Source organism: Triturus cristatus, chromosome 3_2 (genome assembly GCF_964204655.1).
Source record: "Triturus cristatus chromosome 3_2, aTriCri1.1, whole genome shotgun sequence".
Taxonomy (NCBI): Eukaryota; Metazoa; Chordata; class Amphibia; order Caudata; family Salamandridae; genus Triturus; species Triturus cristatus.
Window position 1 is genome coordinate 725,752,070 of NC_140584.1, and position 11,204 is coordinate 725,763,273.

Consider the following 11,204-nt stretch of genomic DNA (forward strand, 5'->3'; position numbering starts at 1 on the left):
AGATGTTGAGGTTGCCTGAGTGGGCATGCCTGACAACATGGTCCATGGCGGCCATGGTAACCAGTGGGACCCTGGAGCTTGAAACAGTCGCCCAGGTGTCTGCCAAGAACAGTAGAGGCAAAGGGCGCAGGAAACCTGCTCCTGAAATACTCTTGTTCCTAGAGGAAGCTGAACCTGAGGGGGACATCCCGGAACCTACAGGGGAGGAAGTGGCTGAACTGGGCCACTTGCCTGAACTGAACCATTAACAGCAAGAAGTGGGTCCAACCAGGGAAGTGTTATGCCCTGAGTAGAAGACATGCACAATTATTGTGGGTCTTAGGCAGCAGGTCAAGGTCCTGGCAGCTGGCAAAGACTCATAATCACATTTGCTTTACTGGGAGAATGGTCTCCTTCACAGCGGGCCTAAGGTTGTTGAGCCTGGGGCAGCCCGTGTTCTGGTGGTATCCCTGCACTTCAGAACCTTCCTACTGAATTTGGCTCATGATGTGCCTTTGGCGGGAAATTTGGGGCAGGGCAAGACCCTTGACAGGCTTATCACCCATTTATACTGGCCCCGAATGTGAAGGCAATTAGATGCATTTTGTAAGTCTTGTCAGACTTGCCAAGCAAGTAGCAAGAGTGGGGAGAAGTGTAAGGCTGCCCTCCAACCATTCCCTGTCATGAGCACCCCTTTCAAGCGGGTGGGCATTGACATTATGGAGCCTCTGGATCCTAAGACAGCCATGGGCAACAGGTTCATCCTCCTCACCTTCACCCCAGGAAGATCATGAACCATCAGTACATCCTCATGCAAGTTTTGCTCCTCAATGAGATCCTCAGAGTGCCCACTGGCTTTCCCTGGAAGCTACCAAGGCCCTCCGAGCCTTTGTAGCTCCTCCTTTCTGGTGAGGCCTTTGAACTGAACCTTGTGGTCTCCTCAGATCTGCTTAAGTTGCTGCACACTGTAGGACTCCAACCTGTTGTCCTAAAAAATTAAATCTGCAGGGCCAACAGATGATTCTCTAAACTGAGACATGCTTGTAGTAGAAAGCACAGAAAGTATCCAAACTCAAGAAGGTAAAAATAAAAAAGGTATGTGGATGCGCAATGGTCTGCTATCTGGTAGTAGGACACAACAATCACTGTATGTCAAGTACAAACAAAAGTCTTAGCCTCACTGCTGACCACCTATGTTAGAAATGGTGGTCTCTAGTTGGCAGTGGCTTGTACCCTGTCCAAGTAGGGAACCTTATTCTAGTCAGGGTATGGGGATTACACAGCTAAGATAACCCCTGCTTACCCCTTGGCATGAGCAGTCAGGTTTACAGAAGAGGCAATGTGTAATGCATTTATACATAAACACACAGTGACAGGGTGAAAAGACTACAAAAAGACACCACAGCAGTTTAGAGAATAACCAATATGCACAAGCAAAGATATTACTTTTAACTGGTTCACAACAGTTCAGTCCATAGGAGACTATGAATGCACCACTTTTATCACAAAGTGCCTGGGATGCTTCAAAATAAAAGTTGACAACAGGCGCAGGGGAGATGTAGTGCCAGAAAAAGCAAAGAAATGTGTTGATCCCTTACTTTCAGGGGCTGTGATGCATTGAATCCTTATTGTCTGGGGAGGCGATGCATCGATTCCTTACTGTAGCGCAGGGGAGGTGATGCGTCGATTCCTTACAGTCAGGAGAGGTGATGCGTTGATTCCTTAATGTGGGGGAAGGAGATGTGTCAGCTTACAGACACGCAGCCATGGTTCCTTACTGCTAGGCTGCGTCAATGAAGAACTTAGTGTGCAGGTGCGATGCATCGAAAATCAGGATGCATTGCAGCGATTTGGTGGTGGTGAAACATCTGCTGCATCGATTTTCCAGCTATGTAGCAGGTGATGCATTGATTTCTTCAGCCACACAGCAGTGCCTGTGTCGGAGTCAGAGCAGGTGCCTTGGACTGCGGTGATCTTTTTAGCCACACGGCAGTCACTACATCGATTCTTCTGCCGCACCGCAGTGATGTGTTGGTTTTTCAGCTGAACAGTGGTACTGCATCAGGAAAAACAGGTGCTGAAGCTCAGTGCATGAATTATCTCAGTCGTTCGCAGCAAAACCCATTCCAAGGGCCCAGAATGGGAGTTGGCACCACTTGACAAGTCACACCTCTCAGCAGAGGAGTTCAGGGTCTGCAGAGTAAGTCTTAAATGTCCCTGCACCTCTAAACATGAGGCAAGCACAAACAAGCTCATGGAGAACCTTGGTAAGCAGGATACAAGACAGAAGCAGCTAACAGTAGGTCAGCCCAACAAAGCAATAAGCAGCTGGCAGTCCCCCTTGTACAGCTTTTCAAGCTCTTCTTCTTGGCAAAATCTCTTCCTAGTCCAGAGGTTTTCTGAAGTTATGGTGTCACAGCTCTAGTACCTACACCATGTTCTGCCTTTGAAATAGGCAACCTTCAAAGGAAAGTCTTTGAGGTGACCTGGTGCCAGACACACTACAGGAGGGCAGATACTGCTCTGTATGAGGACAGGCACATCCCTATTCAGGTGTCAGTGACAACTTCTCACACTGCTCTAGCTCAGGAAGACCCATCAACCTGGTGATGAGCCATTGGGTTATGCAGGGACACCTCAGCTCCCTCTGTGTGACTGTCTAGAGTGAATGCACAAGCAGCCCAACTGTCAGTCTAAACCAGACATGGCAGGCAGAGGCAGAATGGTAAAGCAAGAAAATGCTCACTTTCTAAAAGGGGTGTTCTCAAACACGCTATTTAAAAACGAACTTCACTAAAAGATGTATTTTAAAATTATGAGTTCAGGGTCCCCAAACAGCAAATCTCTCTCTCTTGCCAATTAGAAATTACATTTATAAGAGGTTAGACGGCAGCTCCATTGATAACCTATGGGAGAGATGGTCCTTGTATTAGTTAAAAACAAAGGGGAACTTTGCTGCTTGTTCGTTGTGTCCACTTGCCGCTTGCATTGCCGCATCAGCCTCCTAGAGAACCCCTGGTGGGATGAGGGTCCCAGGGGCAACGCCACCATTCCAGCATCACTCGCACTGCTCTACACACTCTGGGGAGGACTGCAACCCCCAGAGTGCACCGCTCTATCCCGCAGCTGCTGCGAGTGAGGGGAGGTGTGGCCAACGTGCTTAAAGCGCAGCCTCTCCCACCGCGGCGCGGGACTCAGCCCGGGAGTAGCCCAGGCCAAGGGCGGGCCCGTCTGGGCCCGTCCGTGCCTGGACAAGGCTGAGCTGGGCCACCCCCTTCACATCTGTATTTGGAACTTCATTAGCAGGTGAGAGTGGATTTTTCATGACAGTCCTGCATAGCTAAAGTTTTATGCTGTAGTAATAATGGGGAAGAAGAGTGGGATGTTCTGTACTCGCCCCACCACAAGTATAGACAGAATGCTAGAACGAGCTGTAAGCATTGTTGCCAACAAAACTGAACATGTGGAGAGGTGCCTATCTATGGGGGCTGCGTCTGGCCAGCTTGGGCTTTTGTCGGAGGTGGTTGCATTGGATCCCATGGTCAGTCCACCTGTTTCTATTTCTACTTCGCAACCGAATACAATAAGCTCCCTGCAAGGTTTAAATACTACTTTAGGCCATTTAGGCGACGTTACTAACGCTGCTAATAATGACCTGCCTCGTGTCTCAGGTAATGAGGACAACATGGATAATTTACCGGGCATCTCGGATTCTACGATTATTTCTTCCACCCTGGGCGCTAAAAGGAAAAGGAAGTCGGCCAAACCTGTGTCTACTAAAAGGAAACAACCCCCACGTAATATTCCTTCTCGCACATCTATGAGTTCATGGCTTAAGTGCCCTCCTTCCTCCTCTACTTCTTCCTCTATTGTTAACCCTGTGACTGACGCCCCCCTTACCATTTTAAGCAGAACAATCGCTACTCAGACTGACTGTTATTCTTTTTGCCCATTGGGTGGCTCACCGGACAAAAATGCTATAGACAATATTGCGAATATTGTTTCTACCAGTATTAAAGGCTTGATTGATAAACATTTCACCACCCTGTGGATATGCTTAGACCGATTAGACACTTTGTCTAATAATATAAGTTCTCAAGTAAAATCAGTGAAACGGGTAACGACTGTGGGGGGAAGCAACAACGGGACCATTTGTGAGTCTGCTATTATTACAAATCCAAATTCACAGCCATTATTGCCCACCTCCTTCTTCAAGGATTCATGTGTTACTAGTACCAAAATTAAGGGATGTTTTACATTGGGAGTCGCACCATCATTAGTAGAAACACAGCCTAGTATAGATCTTCCCAGTAATGTTGGAAGTATAGCATCCTTACCACCTATTAATGCCCCTTCACTTTTTAACCCTAATGTAATGCCGCAGATCCATCAGGGCTCTACAAATCGGATTGCTGAATCACAGAAAGAGGGTATTTCATCCCCCGAGGCTATAGACGATCTAACACCTTGCAATGAGTTATTAAATTTACCTCCCGCTGCCAGCCCATATGTGCTAGTCTTAGCCGGAGTACCTTCACTTAGAAGAAACCAGGGAGAATCTTGGGACCAACTCCGAAACAAATGTGCAGATTGGCTTATAAAACATAGGGGCCTCCGGGAATCACAGATTGGAGAAATCATTATGGCCCGCAGGGTCGGGTGGGTTGGGACTCATATTAAGAACATCCAGGGTGACTGTATTGTTATTAATTTCCGTCACACGAACATGGCGAGGTCCCTGCTGTCATCATATGGAACAAACATTGCCAGAACAACTAAGATCTGGCCGTTGCACCTAGGTCATTTTATAAGCCCTCAACTGAGTATAAAATCATAGCCCCATTCATCCCAAAAACATATAATAGGTTCTCTCCCCTATCGGACTTGGACCAGCAAGATTGACTGGTTTCCTCTGCAATATCAGATAATATTTTGACTAATCACAGTTGCTCAAATTTGTCTACCTCTATATTACATCCTATTGAGCCTGTGGATCGCCACATTGTAACACCGCCATCTTTGAACGACCGCGTGAAAATTCTGTCTTGGACTGTAGCGGGCCTAAAGTCAAAAAGAGGCCTTTTAAATTGGGATTTGTTTTTGCAGATCATCATATCATTGCCCTTCAGGAAACGTGGGAGGCTAATGACTGTTTTTATTTAGATTGTTTTAAATCTTTTTGTAAATATGCTATTCCCTCAAATATGGGTAAAGCACGAGGGGGCTTACTTTTAATGTTTTCACTCATACTCTCCTGTAAATCCGAATGGTTGAATGTAAATCTCATCACTTGCTAGCGGTAGAACTTTCTTTTAAGAATCGCGCTACTTTGCTAGAAGTGAACTTTTATCATTCCTTTTCCAGTGGTCACGAGCTCGAACACTTGCTAGCTTTAGAAGGGTTCCTTGCAAATTATGAGGAGGGTTAATCTTTACATTATGATTTAATAATTTTGGGAGATTTTAATATTCATTTGTGCGCCCTAAACTGTATTATTGAACTGGACCAAGGCGAGTTTCCCTCTGCGCTAAATCATTTTGAACACACACCATCTGGCACTTTTTTGGAAAACACTCTTTCAACCTATAATTTACTCCGTTCTTGGCAAACAAGCAGTTTGGAGTCAGTGCCAACCTATACAGGGAACGGAAGGTCTAGTACCATTGATTATATCTTTTTGACTGCACCATCAGCCTCAAATATCGTGGATTGAACAGTTTCTTGGTCATGTTACAGTGACCATAATCCCTTTATACTAACAATTTCACCTTCTGCGATTGAATTCGAGGGGATAATTACCCATATTATAAATAAAGACATTACAACTAAAGATCAAAGTCGCAGGCTAAAATGGGAAAGGATTACCCCAGATAGCTTCCTTGAAAACCTGTATACTTCTTGTGCCTCTGAAATCCAACTCTGCCTAGATCCATCCATGGACGGTTATACCACTCTAGAAGCCTTCGAAACACTAACAAAACATATCTCCACTGACCTTACCGTTGTGAGTACGGTCAGCTGTTCGAAGGCCGAAAGATGGTTTGATAGTACTTGTTCTAAAACTCATAGGGAGCTCCTACAGGCCATTAAACATGTCCCTAGAGATGCAGCAGAAATTAGAGCTAAAAGGACGGCTTATAAATTGGCTACTCAAAATAGAAAGAATCAGTTAAAAGAGCAGGCGTGGGAAGCCCTGAGCGAAGCACGTGTACTGAAAGATAGTGCAAATTTCTGGTCAGTAGTCAATAGCCCTTTCCTCTCTGATTCCCAAACTTTAAATAAAAAGTGTTTAATTCCAGCTGACCAATGGCTTCAGCACTTTGGCCGTATTTTTAACAATGTTAGTGTAGAAGAAATTATAGAGCCCGTGGAGGTTGAGCACATTAGTGCAGGGCTTATTTTTAGCACAGAGGAAGTTTATAATGCAATTTTATCTATAGCGGGGGGAAAGGCTCAGGGCCCCGATGGGGTACCAGCAGATCTGTTTAAGGCTGACCCTAGTGTTTGGTCGAGAATTTAAGCACATGTTTTTAACGCGGCGTGTTCACAAAGTCTTCCGTTATCCTGGGGAAAGGCAGTCATTGTCCCTAATTTTAAAAAAGGTGCAAGAGATGACCCTATATGTTATAGGCCGATCTCTCTTTTAGACTCTGCTGCTAAAATTATGGGCAAATTCATTTTAGAGCGCCTGACAACTTGGTTAGACCCTTTAAATGTTATTTCCGATCTACAATATGGCTTTAGGGCGGGCAAAGGGACCCTGGACCAATGCCTTAATTTACATTTAGTCATAGGAAAGTATACTATTGCCAAACAGTGAGTACTATATTTGGCTTTTATGGATCTGACACAAGCGTTTGATTGTGTAAATAGGTCCAAACTATGGCTAATTTTAAGGGATATGGGCCTTGAACCCCAGCTGGTGGCTTTTTTGTTTAATATTCATGAAAAAAACACGCCCGCAGTCAGATAAAATTAAAATGAAGCCCTTGGGATGTAAAGACGGGGGTACGCCAGGGATGTATACTGGCCCCCTCCTTTTTACTCTTTACATAAACAAGCTGGGGGATTTTTTTAACAACTAGCTGTATGAACATCCCTAGGGTTGGTGACAAGAAAATCCCCGCATTGTTATATGCAGATGATACGGTTTTACTTGCAAGAACAGCTGGGGGGCTCCAAAGATTACTAGATGGTTTTATAGTTTTTATGGATTCTTTAGATCTATCAACAAATTTTAAGAAGTCACACATAATGTCTATTGGCTCCCGAAAACCCCCGAAGTCCAAATTTTATTGCAAGGGAGTTGAACTAACTAAAGTCCCAACATTTCCATATTTGGGGGTACTCTTTGATGAATGCGGGTCGTGGGGAGCACAAATTATACAAAAAAAGAACATCTTGGCCAGAGCAACGGGGGCTACCCTAAACTTTGCAAAGAGACTAGAAACTAAACCTTTACCCATCCTGTTGAAAGTTTATAAAGAAAAGTGTATCCCTATTGCTTCCTATGGTTGTAATATTTGAGGCTATAAGGAAGGTAAAGAGATTCAAAGAGCCGAAGATAAGTTTTTACGCAAACTATTGGCGGTACCTTCCACCACCCCGGCGTTTATATTACATGATGAGGTTGGGGTGGGGTATATTGAGGATGAGATAGAGATAGCCCCCTTGCTACATTGGCTTAGAGTTTGGGCTAGTCCTAGCACAAACTTAAACCAATTGATAATCATGGATTGTATAGCTTTGGACAGAGCCTTGCATATCCCGTGGTTGAAGTATATAATGGACCTGACTAAATGGCTAGGTTGCCCAGATTTATATAACAGGCCGAAACCGATGGGCAAATCTAAAATTTGAGCCCTTAAATCACAGTTTTTGGAGAAGCAACAGGGCCTTAGGGAGGAAACAGAGCTAATAAAACCAACGGTTAGAAGATACATCACATTACCCTTGTATCACCAAGTCCAACCATATTGACTTATTGTGAATAATGCTTTTCCTCGTTTTGTGCTAACAAGATTTCGATTACATTTGATCCCTTGGGTTTTAGCTGTCCAACAAGGTTTTGGGAAACAAGGTACTCGTAAACCTTGTCCTTGCGACGATTTTTCAGAACAAGATACTTTACATTTTATCTTTTTCTGTGATTTTTATGTTCAGCTGCGTAAAAGATTTATACTTCCTCTTCTTAAAGATTGTCACTTTTCCCAAGTTTGGCCCGCTTTGTTATACCTCCAAATGCTATCTTCGCCTATGGTCTGTTTTGGGGTTGCAAGTTTTTTAACAGGAGCCATTAAATGCGGAAAAAAAACCTGTCATTTTAATAATTATTATAAAATAATCATTTTTTATGTAACTATGATTATTCAAATGTTTACTGTTATTTAAACTGTAAATTTAGCACATTGCACTTTATATTCCAGCATTTTTGCACGTCATTGGATACCCCCTGTTCTACTTAGTAATCTTAACTTGTATTGTTTATTATACTGTGAGCATCAACATTTATTTTTTAAATATTAAAATTTGTCTAATTGCTTATGATATTGTGAATGTAGTATTTTGTACTCCACCTGTTAGTACTTGATATTTTATATGTTATCATCTGCTCCAGTCAGGAATTTTAACCTGTTTTCTTATTGTTTATTGTCATGTGAATTTGGCACTATGCACTTTACATGAAACCCTCTGCTCTACCTGATAACCCTAACTCTATCTTTTGGTTTACAAAATTTTAATTACTGTTCTTAAAGCAATGTTTTTTGACGAAACGTTTCCTCTCACATGTTTACTTTTATGGCATTGATTTGTCGAATAAAGTATCTTTTGACTTTGACTTTGACTTTAGTGAAAAACAAAATTGACCTTATTTCACTATCAGAACATGTAAAACATGCCAGTATATTTCCTACCTTTTACATACACTGCACCCGGTCCATGGCCTACCTTGGGCCTACCTTAGAGGTGCCTTACATGTAGTAAAAGGGAAGGTTTGGCCCTGGCAAGCGGGTGCACTTGCCAGGTCGACATGGCAGTTCAAACCTGTACACACAGACACTGTAGTGGCAGGTATGAGACATCTTTGCAGGGCTACTCATGGGGGTGGTACAATCAGTGCCACAGGCCCACTAGTAGCATTTGATTTACCGGCACTAGTCACACTCAGTGCACCTTACTAGGGACTTACAAGTACATCAAATATGCCAATCATGTATAGCCAACCCTAATCACAATTTACACAGGGAGTACTTGCACTTTAGCACTGATCAGCAGTGGTAAAGTGCCCAGAGTTCTAAAACCAGCAAAAATGAAATCCAGCGCACAGTCAAAAACAGCAGGTCAGAAGCAAAAAAGACAGGGAAAAACAAGCCAAAGATGCCAGGTCTAACAGTAGTGTTTGGGGATATATGAGTGCATATGGGTATGAGGTGTTTTCAGGACAGCTGGAATTGAGGGGAGGTGGAGGGAGCATGTGGTGAAATGGGGTTAGTGGTTGGAATGGAGGCAGAAAGAGACATAAAGGCAGGTGTGCCAGGAGCATGGTGTCAGCAGAGGCACTAGCAGAGACCGGACCACTTGGTGAGGCAGACAGGGCAGATCACATGCCGTCCAGGATGTTTTAACTTGAGAGTTGCTAACACCAAGGATGAAATGCAACACATAAATCCTGTCTACCCACAGAGAGGCTCTTCAGAACCACAGGTGTTAGCTCCAATACCCGTGCTGGCAGGTTAGGGCAGAGCAAGTGGTGCCCAGTGCGAAGAAGACCCCAGTCTGTTAATGGATTGGGTGCTGGCATTGAACCGGTTGGATAGGAGAGTGAGGGGTGCTGATACAAGTGATAGTGGAGGCCTCAGTCACAAATCATCTGGCCTGCGTTGTTTCAACCATCACCACAAGGGTCTGGCCCAAGTCAGAGGCATTGCATTCAGATCGGGGAAGTTAATTAGACAACAGGTCTTTGACCCCTAGCTTGCTTCTTGCAACCCCTTGTACTGCCTGTGAAAACCCTGGCCTCAGAAATGGCAAAATCAGTGCCATGAGCACAGGGGCAGCTCCGCATTACTTATCTTTTGCCAATTTGTCATTATACTAATTGTGAGATATTCTGTTATTCACTGTTAGTTTAATAAAATGGAGCAAACTAAGCTGGAATGGGACCTTTGGTGGCAGCTGTGGTAAGTAAAAACTGTTTTAAAAGTATGTTGTGTGGTGGCTTGCAGGTGAAAGTGTTTATGTGAGGGACAGCATTTGCATGTGTGAGCATGTATGTTAGTAAAAGTGAGTGATAGTCAATGACAGGTAATGAGAGAGATTGTGTGAGATTGATGCCTGGATTTAATATACTTAGACACAAGGCAATGCTACACCAAAGTTGATGCACTGGCTTGCATTTAAGGGGGAGAGAAAAATGTGTCATATCTACTAAGATATAGCTAATTATTCCCTCCCTGTACTCTAGCACACTTTTAGAAACTATGTACCAAAGCACAACCTCTTCAGCCACACTGCAATGGTGTGTGCCTTCTCTGAAGCATAGGTTTTGCACTGGTAGGATTCTCTTTCAGCAGAAAAACTATACTTTAACCCGTTCCCTGCTCATGACGGAACCACTCCGTCATGAGCCACGGGCGCTGTGTGCTCATTACGGAGTGGTTCCGTCATGCTGCGGCCGTTGGCGGCCGCTCCGCCCACGCAGCACTGATTCCCCGCCTGTGCGGGCGATCAATGCAAGTGGGCGGAGTCATGACGGAACCACGCCGTCATGAGCACAGCTCGCCCGTGACTCATGACGGCGTGGTTCCGTCATGAGCATGGCGGCGCCGCGCTGACCCCAAACCCCCCCAGCACCGCGGCGGAATTCGTGCCGCGGCGAAGGGGTTAAGGTTATTCCCACTTTGTATGTACGCTGTACAATGCAGCACATATGAAAGGTTGAAAAAAACTAAGAAAAATGACAACCTTTCTTCTTGTTATGCCTGCCTACCAATGTTTGTAGCTAGGATTTTGCATCAAACTTGATGGGTGATTGCATGGGAATGCCCATGTACTACCCATAGAATTCCCTATCAACACAAAGTAATGCAAAGTGGTGTAAAGAGCAACTTTGTATTACTTTGGAATACTATTCATATTTGCATTGGGTAGTAAATTCCACCCTAAGACTTTGTGCCGGGTTTGCTTCCCAAAAGTGATGCAACCCCGGTGCAAAGGTTTAGGAA